This window comes from Vidua macroura, chromosome 6 (genome assembly GCF_024509145.1).
Source record: "Vidua macroura isolate BioBank_ID:100142 chromosome 6, ASM2450914v1, whole genome shotgun sequence".
Lineage (NCBI taxonomy): Eukaryota > Metazoa > Chordata > Aves > Passeriformes > Viduidae > Vidua > Vidua macroura.
The window spans coordinates 44,497,654-44,512,238 of record NC_071576.1 but is presented as its reverse complement, the minus strand read 5'-3'; the positions used below and the strand labels follow the sequence as shown (position 1 = coordinate 44,512,238).

Genomic DNA, 14,585 nt, shown 5'->3' with positions numbered 1-14,585 from the left:
TGTGAATTCTCTTACAGTTTAGATGTTAAACCTGAAGACATAAAGGACTTCAAATACTAAGTAGTTAACTGCCAGCCAATTTTAAAGCAAAATAATTAATACACATACAAGACAATATTTGTTTTGCAATTAGTTATATGCCACATTGTTTCTCACCAGCCTGTTCGTTTCCAACCCCCTCTTACCCAAACAACCCAGAAACAGCTCTCTGATTCCTAAAATGTCCCAGCTCCAACCATTCAGTAACTCAAAGCTAACTCTAGTCTAAGAGCTAAGACAGCCCTGCCAGCTACAGTCCTTACAAAAGTATACACTAATCTAGCTTGCATCAGAGAAATTATCTCTGCTCCACTCTTTTTTGCCATCTTCTGCTCAGGAAATATGTCTCCCTGCCAGGCAGCACCAGCGTCTCACTAGAAATAAGAAGAAGAGACAAAATGAATCAGAGAACCAGCAAGTTAAGCAAGGAAACAGGCTTGGGAGGGGATGAAGTGACACAGGCCTGAGAAGTAAAATTAAGTCTGGTCCCACATCAAGCCTGGCTGGAGGCTTGTGTTCCCAACTTTTCCCTGGGACTGCTGTCACCTAGGGCCATCACCATGGCAAGTAATGAAGGCATAAAAGAAGAAAAGTCAAGTGCCCAGCACAGCCAGGTCCAAGGATGCTGTGCAGTCTCATGCAGAGCCAACAAGCCAATTAGCTATTCTGAACAGTCACACTAAAAAATTACTTCTGTAGACCCTCTGTTCTGTTTGAAGGCAGAGAGACCTAAATTTGGATCTGCATGCTAAGCCTGGCACATCTGTGAAACAGTCTCACCAGAAGCAGCAGCAACAGAAAGCCAAGCGTAGGAGCCAGCAAAAAAAAACAGAAGTGCAAGCTGTACAGTTCCAAGGTAGAAGAGACATCTTGCTGGCAGGAGAAATACACTGTTGTTCCACAAAAAGGGGGAAAAAGGGGAAAAAATATATCCCAAAGCAAGACAACAAACAAAACAAACCCGACCTTGCAAGCTTTAGGCACCCTCCTGTAGCAGTCAGAGGCCCTGCAAGGCCTCCATGGCAGTCACTAGCCTAAGATAAGAAATGCAATGACCAGAGCTGCCCCTCTTCCGCACATCAGACCCCTGTTATCTCTCTGTAACGCTATAGGTCGTATTCTCCTCAACCCTAGCCATTGGACAATTTCCAGTCCCCTCGTAGCCTACTTAAACCCTCACCTCTGCCCAGTTCAGCAGAAGAGCTGTCACTGGAACCCTTTGCAGAAGCTGCCAATAAAGACACCTCTGCAGAACTCCACACAGCCTCTCCTCTCTCCATCCCTGTGTCTGCTGAGGCACTTTGCGAGCACAGAGCTGAAATCACTGAGAGCTGAACTCACTAGAGCTGAACTCACTCCACAATTGCTCGCTAAAGTTGCCTGCAGCTGGGAGCTAGCCAGAGGGCCCAGACAGGCTGCGCCTCATCAGCACCGCGCTATCCAACCACCGACCACGGCAGCTGCCCCAGGGCCAGATGGACTCCCCGGACCCCAGGCTGAAATACCCTCCTATTGAGACTGATTATGCAAAAGCTGTTTTTCTTCCAAGGACACCACCAGGCGTAGGTGGACAAATCCAACTGGTACAGGCAGGGTTGCTGAGAAGGCATTTAAGATCAAGAAGATAACATTTAAACCCTCCATTCCCACAGGAGCGAAAATTCCCATATTTTGTACTTGCTGGGACACATTCAGCTTTCCCTCTGCTGTACTTTGAAAGTGTCTCAAACTCACTGCTAGCAGCGTTTTCGTCACACACTGAATGTGCTCAGCACATTTGGGCCCTACCAGCTACTCCACAACCTCCCTGAAGTGACTGGGCATTAAAGGGTAGAAGAAAATATCAATCTGCTGTCAAAGCTCCTCAAAGTGCATTCCTGCAGACAGTTTGCTGTGCTCACAATGTCAGCTCACCTTTAACATTTTGTCCACAGTAACTCTGTGGTCCTTCCCAGTAGGCCTGCACAAAAACCAGCCAGTCCCCCGGCTGGCTAATGCTATCATCCAGTTCAGCCTACAACAAATACTCAGATTTACCCCAAAATGGTACCCATTTAATTTCTTTCAGGTCAGTAATGCTGCCTCATGTAACACAGTTGTAGCTGACTTAAGGCAAGTGGAGTAACACAAGCTGCCCCAACTGCTGAAGACATGCTGGAAGATGCAGAAGCTTGCAGGGTCTAAACCAAGCCAAGGACTTACAAGAGACTCAGGCCAGGTCTTAATTCAAAGGAGTGTACATTTGACTAATATTTGTCATGCAAACTTCTTACCCAGGATTTCCCAATTTCTATTTAAAGAAACCTCTTGTGCCCAGTGATTGGTGAAATTGGCTGTAGTCCTGCAAACAACCCATTCTATGCTGTGAAAGTACTGCAAATACTATGCAGAGGCAACAAAAATGAAAACACTTTGATAATTTTTGTTTTACTGGGGTAAACATTTTCTAGCCATTACAATTTTCCCCCCCACAGGCTAAAACCTTTGCCATTTCAAAACAAGCTGATGTGATTGTCACTTGATATATTGCATGTGAATGCTTCCCTGCTACCTTGTTCTGTCCCTTCTTGCTATCATAAAGTAAGCCCATAAATTCCTAAGACAACAACTACCCATCTTTAATAAACTAATGGTCTGTGTAACATCCATCACAATGAAGCTTTGATGCTAGATTAGAAGCTCTAGGTATTACCATACAAGTAAATAACAATTGTTTAGCCAGGATAATAACAAGAAGCCTAGATAAGCAAGTCCTAGCAAATAGCTGCAGTGGGCAATTGCTTGGCAGAAAAAGAAACAGACAAAAATGAAAAATAAACCCGAAAGAACTAGACTGAAATAGAGAACTTCCTCTTGAATATTCTATTAGAATTGACAAAAGACTCAAAACTCTGAACAGAGTCTCTTTCCAAATTGCATTTCCTAATATCATCTTCTAATAGCTGATTAAGCCCTCCAGCCCAGCAAGCCAAGGCAGCCCTGCTATCTGATCTCTGTTCTCACAGATATTCAGACTGTTCTCTCGGGTACGTAGGCTGCCTTGCCAGATAAACCAGAGCATAAATCACAGAAAAGAACTGAGCACCACATTCCCTGTCACTTGGCTTTTCACTTATATTTGTATAAATCCACACAGGACAGCAAAATATTTTCATAAGTAGGAGGCATTTATCCATCGTAGAACAAGTGAAGTCAAAAGCCAGAAAACCACCACCCAGCCATCCTTGCTGCAGAGTGCTTGTTGGGGCAAAATCATCTGACCCTGTCTCCTTCATCTGTAGTAGGAGTTCTGCCACTGATTTTCAAGGGAGGCATCTCAGTGTCTCATTTAACATACCCAAAAGTTCACACTAAATAGTAAAATCTACAGCAGATTACCTGAAATCAGGATTGCTACAGGTGGGTTTTGCTGAGGTAGCAGGAGTCCATGAGCAGAAACGGTCACAGAATCACAGAATAAACTAGGTTGGAAGAAATCTTTGAGATCATCCATGACCAAACACCACCTTTTCAACCAGACCATGGCACTAAGTGTCATACTCAGTCTTTTCTTAACCACCTCCAGGGACAGTGACTCCACCACCAGCCCATTCCAATGCCCAACCACTCTTTCTGTGAAGAACTTCTTCCTAATGTCCAACTTAAACTTCCCTTGGAGCAGCTTAAGACTGTGTCCTCTCATCTTGTCGCTGGTTGCCTGGGAGAAGAGACTGACCCTCACCTGGTTACAACTTCCTTTCAGGCAGTAATTCTGCCACCTGCCCCTCCAATGAGAAAAGGAAATACCAAACTTGAACAGATTTTTTGGAGCAGCACAGTAAAACACGGTAGTCTGTGAACTAGCAGGCTAAGTGTTCAACAAAATGTAGAGTATCAAGAGAGGGGTATTTTTGTCTGGAAGCATATGGACTGCTTGGAATTAATGCGCTGGCTGGCACTCACCAACTATGATCAAAGGTGTATCTTAAAGCTCACCATAGCAACCCCATGATCCAACCACTCACTGCCTATTTCTGAGAAGAACAAAGGAGGAAAAGAAATAAAGAAGTGACATCATTACTAAATGCATGTTTACATTCCTGCTCCTATTTTAACAGAGCTGGTGCAGATATGAGAGAAGGATGCAAGGAAGAACATTGTTCACTCAGAAATTTCCCAACTAGCATTTGTATTTTGGATCCATCTTGAGATTGGATTGAGCTGCAAAGGAGCAGGGAGATGACAGAGGAGAGGTTCAAACAGCAATGCTATCTCACACTTTCTTCTAGCTTGCATTTGTGGAGATATCAGAGCTTTCAGCTCATACACCTGCCAGACTCAGTGGTGCAGCTCTAGATTTCTAAGGTCCCCATTAATCATTTCCCCTTGAGCTCCATGGTAGACAGCTTCATATCGTGTGACCGTAAGGGAGAGGGAATTCAGTATTTATCATGTATCTTCCTGGGGGACTTTTCCCACTGACACACCAGTAGGTGCCTTGGCAGCTGACCACAAACCCTGTCACTGCAACAGATCTGTCTCAGCCTGAAGAAGCAGCCTCTCTCAGCTGAGAGATGCACCTTTGGGCTCCTGGGGGAGTGTCCACACTCAGGACATCAGTGTGACTGGGGAAAAGGCTGATAGCTTCACTTTATTATGTTTAAACCCATACATCTGCTAAAATAGCACTTTGTTTCCCAAACTCTTCCATCTCCGAGGCTTAGGAGAGGCAGTCTTTATTGCCAGAGCCTGGCCCTATCACCTGGTTAGGGTTGCCCACACCTATCTTGGAGCTGTTTTCTAGGTAGATTTCCTGGCAAAATTCAGACTCTGATTTTCTACATTGTAATTCTGGAAAGTCAACCAAGATCTCCAAGAATCCTGCTGCCAATAGGGAGAAACCTGAATAATATGTAAAAGCATTTATTATCAACCAAGTCTGCCTGGGACAATAGGGCACGTTCATATTCCAAATCTGGCACTGACGATGGGAAAAATCAATACCATTTTCAACATTTAGCTACAAAAATATTGCTTTCTAGCACCTACTTGTACTTAACGTGAAATTGACTTTGGGATCCATGTTTAAAATGGATTCTTAACAGTGTCTGACTGAGTAGCAACAACCAGACTGTAGAAAACAGCTTTGTTTCTTAATTCAATTTGTGCCTCACAGAGGATGGGGCATTTAGCCAGATGGAGCAAAGCTTGCAGTACATTTTCCTGGGAGTTGTGAAAGGATAAGGCAACAAGCAACAACTTAGACTACAGCAGCCTGCTCTAGCCCAACAGCAACAAGTTTCTACTTGCTGGCTGCCAAAATTAAAAAAAAATAGAACTATTTAAAAGAAACAAAACCAGATGAGCATATTAAAGAAAAAAGGATCAGAAAGTGTCCTCACAGCACCCTATTACTTGCAGTATCATTTGCAGAATACATAGAATGCTGAAGAGGAGGTCCATCTTTACCCCTCAGGAGTTCAGTGACAAGACTTGCTGTGTAAATTTGCTCATGTAGATTCAGTTACAGGATGTTCTCAGGTTATCAGTCAGTGTCCCTGGTTGCCCCAGTGAAATTTAAAACAGCTTCACTCAACATTATGAAAACAAAGAAACTCAAGCTGCTGGTAAAACATAACCTTTTCACATGACAGCTGTGAGCTGCCTCTGGTCCATACGACATTTTACAATAAGGACTCTATCAGCAGACAGCTGCAGCACAAAAAGATTTTGGAATTGAGGTCAGCTAGAGCTGTTCCACTAACACCTACACAACTCTCTGCCACAAAAAAAAAAACAAACCCTTATCCCACAGGTCCCATGAAATGTGGGACGGTAACACCCTTCCCCCATGTGCTGGGGGTGTGACTGTGCAGTTTCTGTGTAACCAGAAAGGGCAATAGCCTAAGAGAAGAGGGAGAGAAGCACTTGCAGAGAATGTCTCTGCAAAGGAGGGATGGAATAGTGAGCCACTGAGCTCTTGCCCTCCTTCAGAGCCCATTGAAGGTTTCAGGAGTTGTTCAGAGAGAAACACAATGGTGTTTTTTTAATATTTAAAATGTCCCGGTATTAGAAAGGTAAAAACAAATGGTTCACATGGCAAACAATTCCCCATCCAAGACCAAGCAGAAAACACAAGATAAATGCTGATGGTACTGACAGTCAAGCAGTAATTGTACACTTGCTGCTGGTCCTCTTCCCCCGAAACAGAAGTCAAACATTCTGATTACAATCTTTTCTTTTGGCTGGTAGGACAATTTTGCTCACAACTTCGAACATTGTGACTTCATCCTAGAAACTAATTAATGGGAACAGACTTTCCAACCTTGATTTACACAGAGCTCTGAAATGTCACCAGTGATGTGATAGTGCTGGGGCAGGGGGGGAAATATCATGACTGGGCCCCCAGATGTGAATTATTAGGGATATTGCTCTAGGTTTTTGTATGTCTCAGAAAATGAAGCCCTAATTTCTCTGGCATACCCTCTGACACAATGTTAGGATGCATAAGCACATAGTATGGGATGATTAAGCTGGTCAAATTCAACTCTGATCATCCTAACAAGACTCTTACTAGACTTTTCAAGCTTTACACATGATAGAGCCAATCAATTACAACCTACATTAATGGGGCTGGGGGACAACATTCTCTTTTCTTCCACTAAAGTTGTACTTGATGTGGAGATTTTATTTAATACATTCCCAGAAATACACTATTTCCTTCACATGTCTCAGGTTGGAAATGAGAGCTTCCTCAATTTACTTGAAAGGGATGGTGGCATATGAAAAAGGGATTTACATAACAGTGCTAAGAAAGGTACCGCAAACTTGCTCAGGAAAAGCTACTCTTGTGTGGTCTTCAGTGCAGGATAGGGACACATCCACTCCCCACATCCACATCCTGCTATGAGTAGGGACACATCCACTTTCCTCTGCTACTCACTCAGAGTTACACAGTGTTCATGTCCTGCCTCCTGGTAAAAGTGGAAAAAGCATTTATGTTCATACCTTAAAAAAAAACAATGAAGTGGAGCATGGGGGTGATTGGGTTTGTACACCTCCTTCCACAGAATCAACTTGTGCATGTGAAGCTAACCTAGGAAGAATGGAAGAGTGGTGAGGTAAGAACAAAACCAAAAAACTAAACCTGTGTCAACTCACCTTTTCTTACCTGAACATAAATTATATAGGAAAGATACCAAATCTAAAAGGGGAAAAGCATATTTAGAAATTAAATTTAAAAATTGAAGTGTGCTCTTCATGTACTTAGCTGCCAAGATAATTCTCAGAATGCTGGGCTTCCTCTGCGATATTTTTAAGTAATAATTACAGTGAAAGAGCTCAAGAGTACCATCTTCTAGAAGATTAAGTGTAGCTACAAGAAAAAGCACTAATAGTGAACTTCAGTTTTGAGAAGGCCAAAAGCCCCCAGTTTGCCCTGAAGCATAGAAGACCCATGAGAATGAAACTGAGCTCTTACAGCTGTTGGTCAAATCTCAACAGCATCAGAAGCCACATGAAAAAATATGTTCCACTCTGCTGGGGCTAACCTTAGGAGCAATGTGATAACCCACAATATTTCAGCCCTTTTAATCTTCCACCACACTTATGAAAGGTCCTCAGACAACATGTCTCCTCCAGGCTCCCAAACAGCACATGGGTCTGATTTCTCCAAGGCTGCTGATAGGCTCATGCCTTTCCCAAACACAAAGATCCAAACTAATGAACTGTAATTACCAACAGTGCAGATGCATCCAGATTAAGGAATCAAGTCACAGGACAGGTTTCACTTTGGATTATCTCTTGTGGTTATCATAAATACAATTTGATTTCATCTGAAGGCAATGCAGTTTGCATACTCCAAAACTGCTCCACAACATGAAATAGAACATAGGAAGTGGAAGTTACTCCACAAGTGGAGAATGTATCTGCAAAGCACAATCCTTATCTCGAAACAAAAATGCTACTGGGAACACTCTGAATCCCCTCCACTGCTCACAGCACAGCACAGTCCTCAACCTCCAAACCAGATGAGAGTTTAAGCATGTACTACACTTCAGCAGGTGCTATAATCCTGGTGATACAAGCATGAGTGTAAAAATAGAAACTTGCTTTTTCTTTCCCTTCCGAGACTTGAACTCACATATGGACCACACTTCATTTAATTAAGACACAGAAAATCACCACAGCTGAGGAACTGAGGGGGATCACAGCTCCCTCTTGCTAACACCACATATTGTGTTGTCACAGAGGATCCACACATGCCTGATTCATGGAGGTAAGCAGAAGGGAGAGAGACCACTCTCATAATCCTATCATTGAAAGTGCCAATCTGACAGGCTGGACCATGACTGCCACTCCAGCCACTGAAAAGGTGAAGTCTGGTTTGGGGCTCTCCTAGACCCTACAGACACAGCACTGCAGGGAAGAGCATCACAACACTCTACCAGGAGTCCCAAGAGTTGCCTCTTGTTTTCCTGCCTTGACCACAGCTCAACTGTGCCTGCATCTCTTTGGTCAACAAGGAATCAGGAAAGAGCCTTCCTAGCTGAGCTTCTCAGTGTGAACTGTACAGGCTCTCTTCCAACTACACTGTGTAAGACACAGAGCAAAAGAGAAAAAATTCCTTGTATCACGCATGGAAAAAGAAGACAGAAGACTATTTTGGGTGACAAAGGCCTGACATTTCAAAGTGATGGATCTGTGGTCTGTGTAAGGAGTCAGCCTCACAATTTGCAGCCCACAGTACAGCGCTCCAAAGCTATTCACGCAGATTTGCCAATGACGGTATTGTGTCTACATGCCTGGCACTCCTGGACTATTCCAGAATTTCCCCCAGTGCTGACTAGACACATTCTTCACCATGCTAAGTAGAATGTAACCCGTTGCTTCAGGCTGAGGGGAAATGCAGATAATTGCTTTTGAGAAGCAAAACCTCAATATTTCTCCATCTTCTAGGCTCATGGAGGATCAGCTCAACTCTGCTCTCCCCACCCATCAGACCAGAACAGCGATGCCAAGTCAGTGCAGCTGTGCACTGCCTGGTATTTATAAGGAATTTGACATTTTTGTTCTGATTTAGAAAAGCATAGAGCTCAATCTGTTCAAGAACTGGTTTTATGTGATTTGAATTGCCCTTTTGCCCAGTTGGCTTTGGTGTATGCTACACAGCACTGGTGCTTGTCTTGGTGTGAGTGACTCTGTTCAGCAGCAGCAATGGGAGCCCGAGGATCCATTCCCAAATCTGCCTCTGCTTATCCCCTCTCAGGAATATGCACAGGGACTTCTCAGAGCAATGGCAACTTTTCTGTTCACAAGCAGCTCAGAAAACTACCAAACCTGAAAACATTAACAGCAATCCTGCTTTCCAAAATATAACTTCAATAGACTTTGTCCCCCTCAGATTCATTCTGATTTATGCAATTACAGGGTGTGTCTGTACTCGCAGCTCTCCAGTGTGCAAGTGAGACGCTCTGGAAAAGCCTGGCTTCAATTATATGTGAGCAGTGGGGTATTCCCTCTGAAAAAACCCTACTGTCTGACAATGATATTTTACTCCTGACCAAATACAGCCCTCCAGGTTTTCCAGTGCCTTTGGGACATACTAATTAAGCTTACAGTGCCTCAGAGACAGAAGGGAGTATCACCACAAACATGTAAGGAAAAACAACTCAAGACTGAGAGAAAATGGTAAATTACTTCTGGGTAAGTTAGAAAAGAGTCAAATGGTAACAACTTTCCCCAGATGGATCAGCAATAAGGAAAGAAGTTACTGGGAGCCATTTCCAAAGGAATTTAGGTCCTCAGTGTTTATTTTCACAATGCGCTAGAAGTACTGATGGTGCAAAGACCAACACCCATCCAACTTGGTTCTTTCAATGAACAAGCCCTTAATGCTCACAGGTACTGTTAAGGCCCAACAATTGCCTTCCATACACACACTTCCCAGGAGAGGCACATGTAAATTACATTATGCCATTTTATTTACTAGGGACTTGTTTGCTCAAGCACAGCTATAAAAATGGATAATGAAGTCAATGAAATTCCAAATCCAAGGCCTTACATTGTTTGTACAGGCAAATAGCAATCTCTGCATGAAAACAGTGCCATTTATACAAAATTACCACATTAAAGAAAAAAGCTATATACAGAAAGTACTGTATTTATATTCTGCTATGGATACATGGCACTAGTACATACTACAATGGGTGTGATTACATATCAGCAAGGTCAACGTGATGAGACAAAGGGGCATCTCCTTGCTTGGCATCACAGATCACACGTCCTACAAACCGCAGTCTATCATGGAACCAATAGCATCATTTCTCAGAGACTAAAATGAAATGTCAATCTCTGGATAGCCTACAGAACATATCCACTAACAATGAGGGGGTGGAGAGGTGGGTAGGGGGACATGGACAAACACATATAACCCACATATGCAGTGAACCAAAAATGATGTCACAGATACTGAACAAAATGTTTACAAGATAGTGTCTGGTTAAATAAACAGAAAGCAGACAGAAAGGAAAATGACCTTGTTCTGCACAATAGAGAGATTCATATGAGTGAACCAGATACCCCAAATTACCAGCTACTAGAACTGTATTCCAAATGTAGTTCAACTTCCAACATTTTAAGTCCTGACTCAATCCTGTTTGCAACATGAGAAAACACAAAATCATGTCAGTCACCTTTCTGAATCTGACAATTTTCCACCTGCTAAAAATGTAGCAGCATACTGAACAGAAGCTCCAGGTGGTATAAATCAGTTCAGCTCTGTTGACACCATGGATGGCAAAGGATAATGTATCTTTGCAGTAGTTGCTCTCCTGCAAAATCAAGTGTACACAGTGGTTGATCTCCCCTGTAAGCCTGCATGCAAAGGCATGAATATGGACATACTCTGAGGTAAGTTTCACAAACCCACTGTGTTATATCCCCAAGTTGTAGAACAACTCATAAGAGGGTCTTTACTCTGCCATTGTCCTTTTCTGGTCATCAAAAAGAGAAGACTACATGGATGACACAGTGGGAAAAGCTCTGCTTCATTTTTTTCAAGAGATGTTTTCTTCTAAGGAGCTCTAATCCGCAAGACTGTAACTTTCACTCTTCAAATGGAGCTCAAATTCCTGACCTTGGCACTCCATCAAAGAGGACTTGTTTTCACTCACATGGATTAACTGTCACTGAACAACTCATCCAGGCTAATTGGCACAACCACTCCTCTTCCTCAAAGATATCACTTCCTCACCTATTTTCCCTTCCTCCTCCAAAGAGTACACAACACACAATATTATAACATAACAGTGACTTTAATTACCACCACACCAACAGGCGAGAGTGTTATGCTGAATAAAGCCTGCCAATTACAGCCAGCAGAGGAAGGCACAGCACAGAGCTGTATAAAAAGCACCTTCAAGTGTCCTGCTCCAAGCACCACGTGCAGTTTATGCATATGGCTACAAACTATGCCTGCCCCTGGGAACAGAATAACATGGGAGGAGCACCTGGCACACTCAGCTACCTTGCCTCCACATTACAAATAAGCATGCCAGTCCTGACCTCTTCCTATGGACAAACCTATATCCAGTTCTCTTATCTGAACATATCCACACAGTTCACATGCCAGTGGGGAGGCCTATGACCCATCCATGGCATTGAGTTAAGTCCAATATAATTTGTCCTGTGCTCAAACAAAGGCCTTCCTCTGGCAGTAATTGGGAGTGCAAAAGAAGATACTTAAGAGATATTGGCTCTATTGTGTGTTTCAACTAGGGCTGCCATGGTTTGACATTCTGTAATCAATTTCACTGTATTTTTTTTTGTCTTAAACTTCAGGGGACTGCTTTGAAAAAGTGTTTGTTTGTCAGTAAAACCTGAAAAAAGAGTCCAAACTTTTCCTTGGAGAAAGCAAAGCTTGGATGTGTGTGTGGAATATGAGCTAGAACTTTAAATATTTAGCAGTAAAGAAGGCTTCTTAACTCCCCTCCTTAAAATTCCCATTTTTAAACTGAGCTTCACAATTTTTAACATCCTCAAGATCTCCAAGACTGATGAAATTTTCTTAAATCTGTAATATTATCACTAACAAATGGATGAGCAAGGTACTTTTTGAGAAGCATCGTCACAGCTATTTTGACTATACCCATACACTAGAGCTTTAATTTTGAACATCTAGTCAATATGCAACCTGTCTCTCCAGCCTTGAACTGGTCTCTGTCTCATTTAAATTTGGAAAAAGAAAGCTAGAAGAACAGCTAGCAGCCCCAAAACAGGGCACTATTTTGCCCACTCTCCCATCAGCAATTTTTAAAGGGCTGCTCTTCAATGCCCCACCAAACAGCACAGCCCAAATGTATATGAAGACAATGCCTTTATACATTCAAGCCCTGAGTACAACCCACAGGCTTGATTTTCTACCTGTTCTCATAATCCACCTTTGCCCGTTCTCCAATGTCCCACTTCCAACACAACTTCAGTGGGATTTAGATCAGGACTTACCTGGATATACAAAATCAAAAAGAAAAAAATCCATTTCAAGCCAAGGAGAGATTGGAAACAATCAATCAGTGTCTTTGAATGTATTTAGATCACTTCTCCTGGGAAGGACTGCAGCAAACAAAGTGAAGCAAGGTGTCTACCTGAGTGGGGTGCCTGAAGCTGCAGGAAGATAGCTGTGGAAATAAAGCAAAGGCTCTGGGCTGCTGCAAGACTACTTAGACCCTGATTTAATTGAGGTTGCAATTTTTAATATGGATTTTGGAGAATTGCTGAAGCATTTCTTAACATAATTTTATTCAGCAGCCTCTGAAATGTATTCAGTGTCAACTGGTATCTTTCTCCTGGGACAAACATCTACACTGGCAGTTTCTACCCCTGACACAACACATCAACTCACATAAAGGAAAATAAATCACCATTAGCTAAAAATCTCTGATTGAAAACAGAACAGTGTTTCAAATGCTATTTTATTACACTGCCTTTCTTTCCTTGGCTCCCTCTTTGTTTTCAGTGGCCATTGACATAGCCTCTGATAGCTGCAAAAACCTGCCTGATTTCATATTAGGTTTTAAATAGCAGTAGGAGACATTTCCTTGAATTACATTTATAAAAAAACACAACCTGATAAATTTCTTGTGTAAACAACCCTTCCAAAGTCTATTAAGAACTATGGAATATACCAAGAAAAGGTCTAGTAAATGAGCTGTGAAAGGAAGCAGCGGCAGGCATGACATACTTTCCCCCCCTCACTTTCCAGAAGCTGCTTATTAAGTCCAGTTTTAGAGTGGGGTGGAGACAAGCCACAGAAATTCCCAGGATAACACTGGTGTGTGATTAATGAGAAATGTCACATCAATCCAACAGACTTGTAAGGAAGATGTGACTGTTGCATGCACACAGGCACCGACATTTCACTGTTTGCCCCAGAGCATCCTGCCCACCTGCTCCCTTCCTGTTCAACTCAAACCTTCCTAAAATTAGGACCATTTCTCCAATCTCATTCCAAGTTTCCACCTTTATCTCTCAGCCTGCCAGTGCTGGTTAAACAAAGAATTTAGGAGTGGAAATGACTGTATTCTGTGAGAAGCATACTCCAGAGAGCAGGAGGATGAGCACACAAACCCAAACAGAGCAGCGGCGGATGCTTTCACAAGGGAAACCTTCTGCATCCTTTCTTACAGTAGAGAAGAGCATAGAGAGGAAAGAATGACCTCCAGATGTGAGTCATCCTAAGAAAGTTACTTTAAAGGCAAATCTCAAGATTTTGTACTTTTTGTGCTAAACACAAACCCTTAGGGGCTATCTCTGAAGTCTGCTTAGGTACCCTGCACACATCTGCTGGGTGAAAAGGAGCAGCACGTCTGTTTGATACAAAGCAAGTACAGAAACACACTACATTATCCTGCAGAACCTTTTAAAACATTTAAATATGAGAGACAAGAAGAGGACGCATGAAGGCGATTCCCCATATTCCTTTATTCCTTGGGATGGCAGGAAGCTGGGAATGCCCCTTTAGTCCCCTCACAGACAGCAGGTTACTCCAGCTCCAGACATTTCAGCATTTTACAAGGCATCAGCTATGGCCAGGATCAACATATATAATGCTCTGTAAAAAAGTAAAACCAAGTTGCCCAGGAGTGCTTTGGCTTAAGTAATTCAAAACACAAAACACCAATTAATAGCAATATTGAATTCCTGGGTAGATAAATATGCAGCTTCTGCCTATTGGAATTTCATGTAATGACACTGTAAAAACCTAAAAAAACACATTCTGTCTGCCAGAGACTGCAAAAGCTGTATCCCCCCAAATACAGACCTTTCTAAACTCCCTTTTTTGAAAGGATTTACATTCACATTAATTTTGAATTTGGCAGTAAGAACTGCAGTACACAATTCCTCTGTACACCATGGCCATGTAATTGTTATAATTCAGCTTCTTTAGGCATGCATTCTTAGGTATCTACAGAGATGCTTTGGGAAACGGTAGCTGCAAGAGAAACAAGCCAGCACTCCCGTGCAAGACACTTTTGTTCATTTTCTGTAACAAAAATACACCAACTTTC

General features: G+C 42.5%; 1 protein-coding gene across 4 annotated transcripts in view; it reads right to left on the bottom strand.

Annotated features, from left to right (window-relative positions):
- Positions 1-14,585, bottom strand: part of OSBPL5 (oxysterol binding protein like 5) — a 133,770-nt gene that overhangs the window by 107,831 nt on the left and 11,354 nt on the right. The window contains exon 1 of one of the 4 annotated variants that reach the window (XM_053980825.1): positions 10,713-10,790. The exons of the other annotated variants lie outside the window; for them this stretch is intronic. The gene's annotated coding sequence lies outside the window, so the exon portion shown is untranslated. Of the gene's footprint in view, positions 1-10,712; positions 10,791-14,585 lie in introns of those variants that run through there. 4 annotated transcript variants of the gene reach the window in all.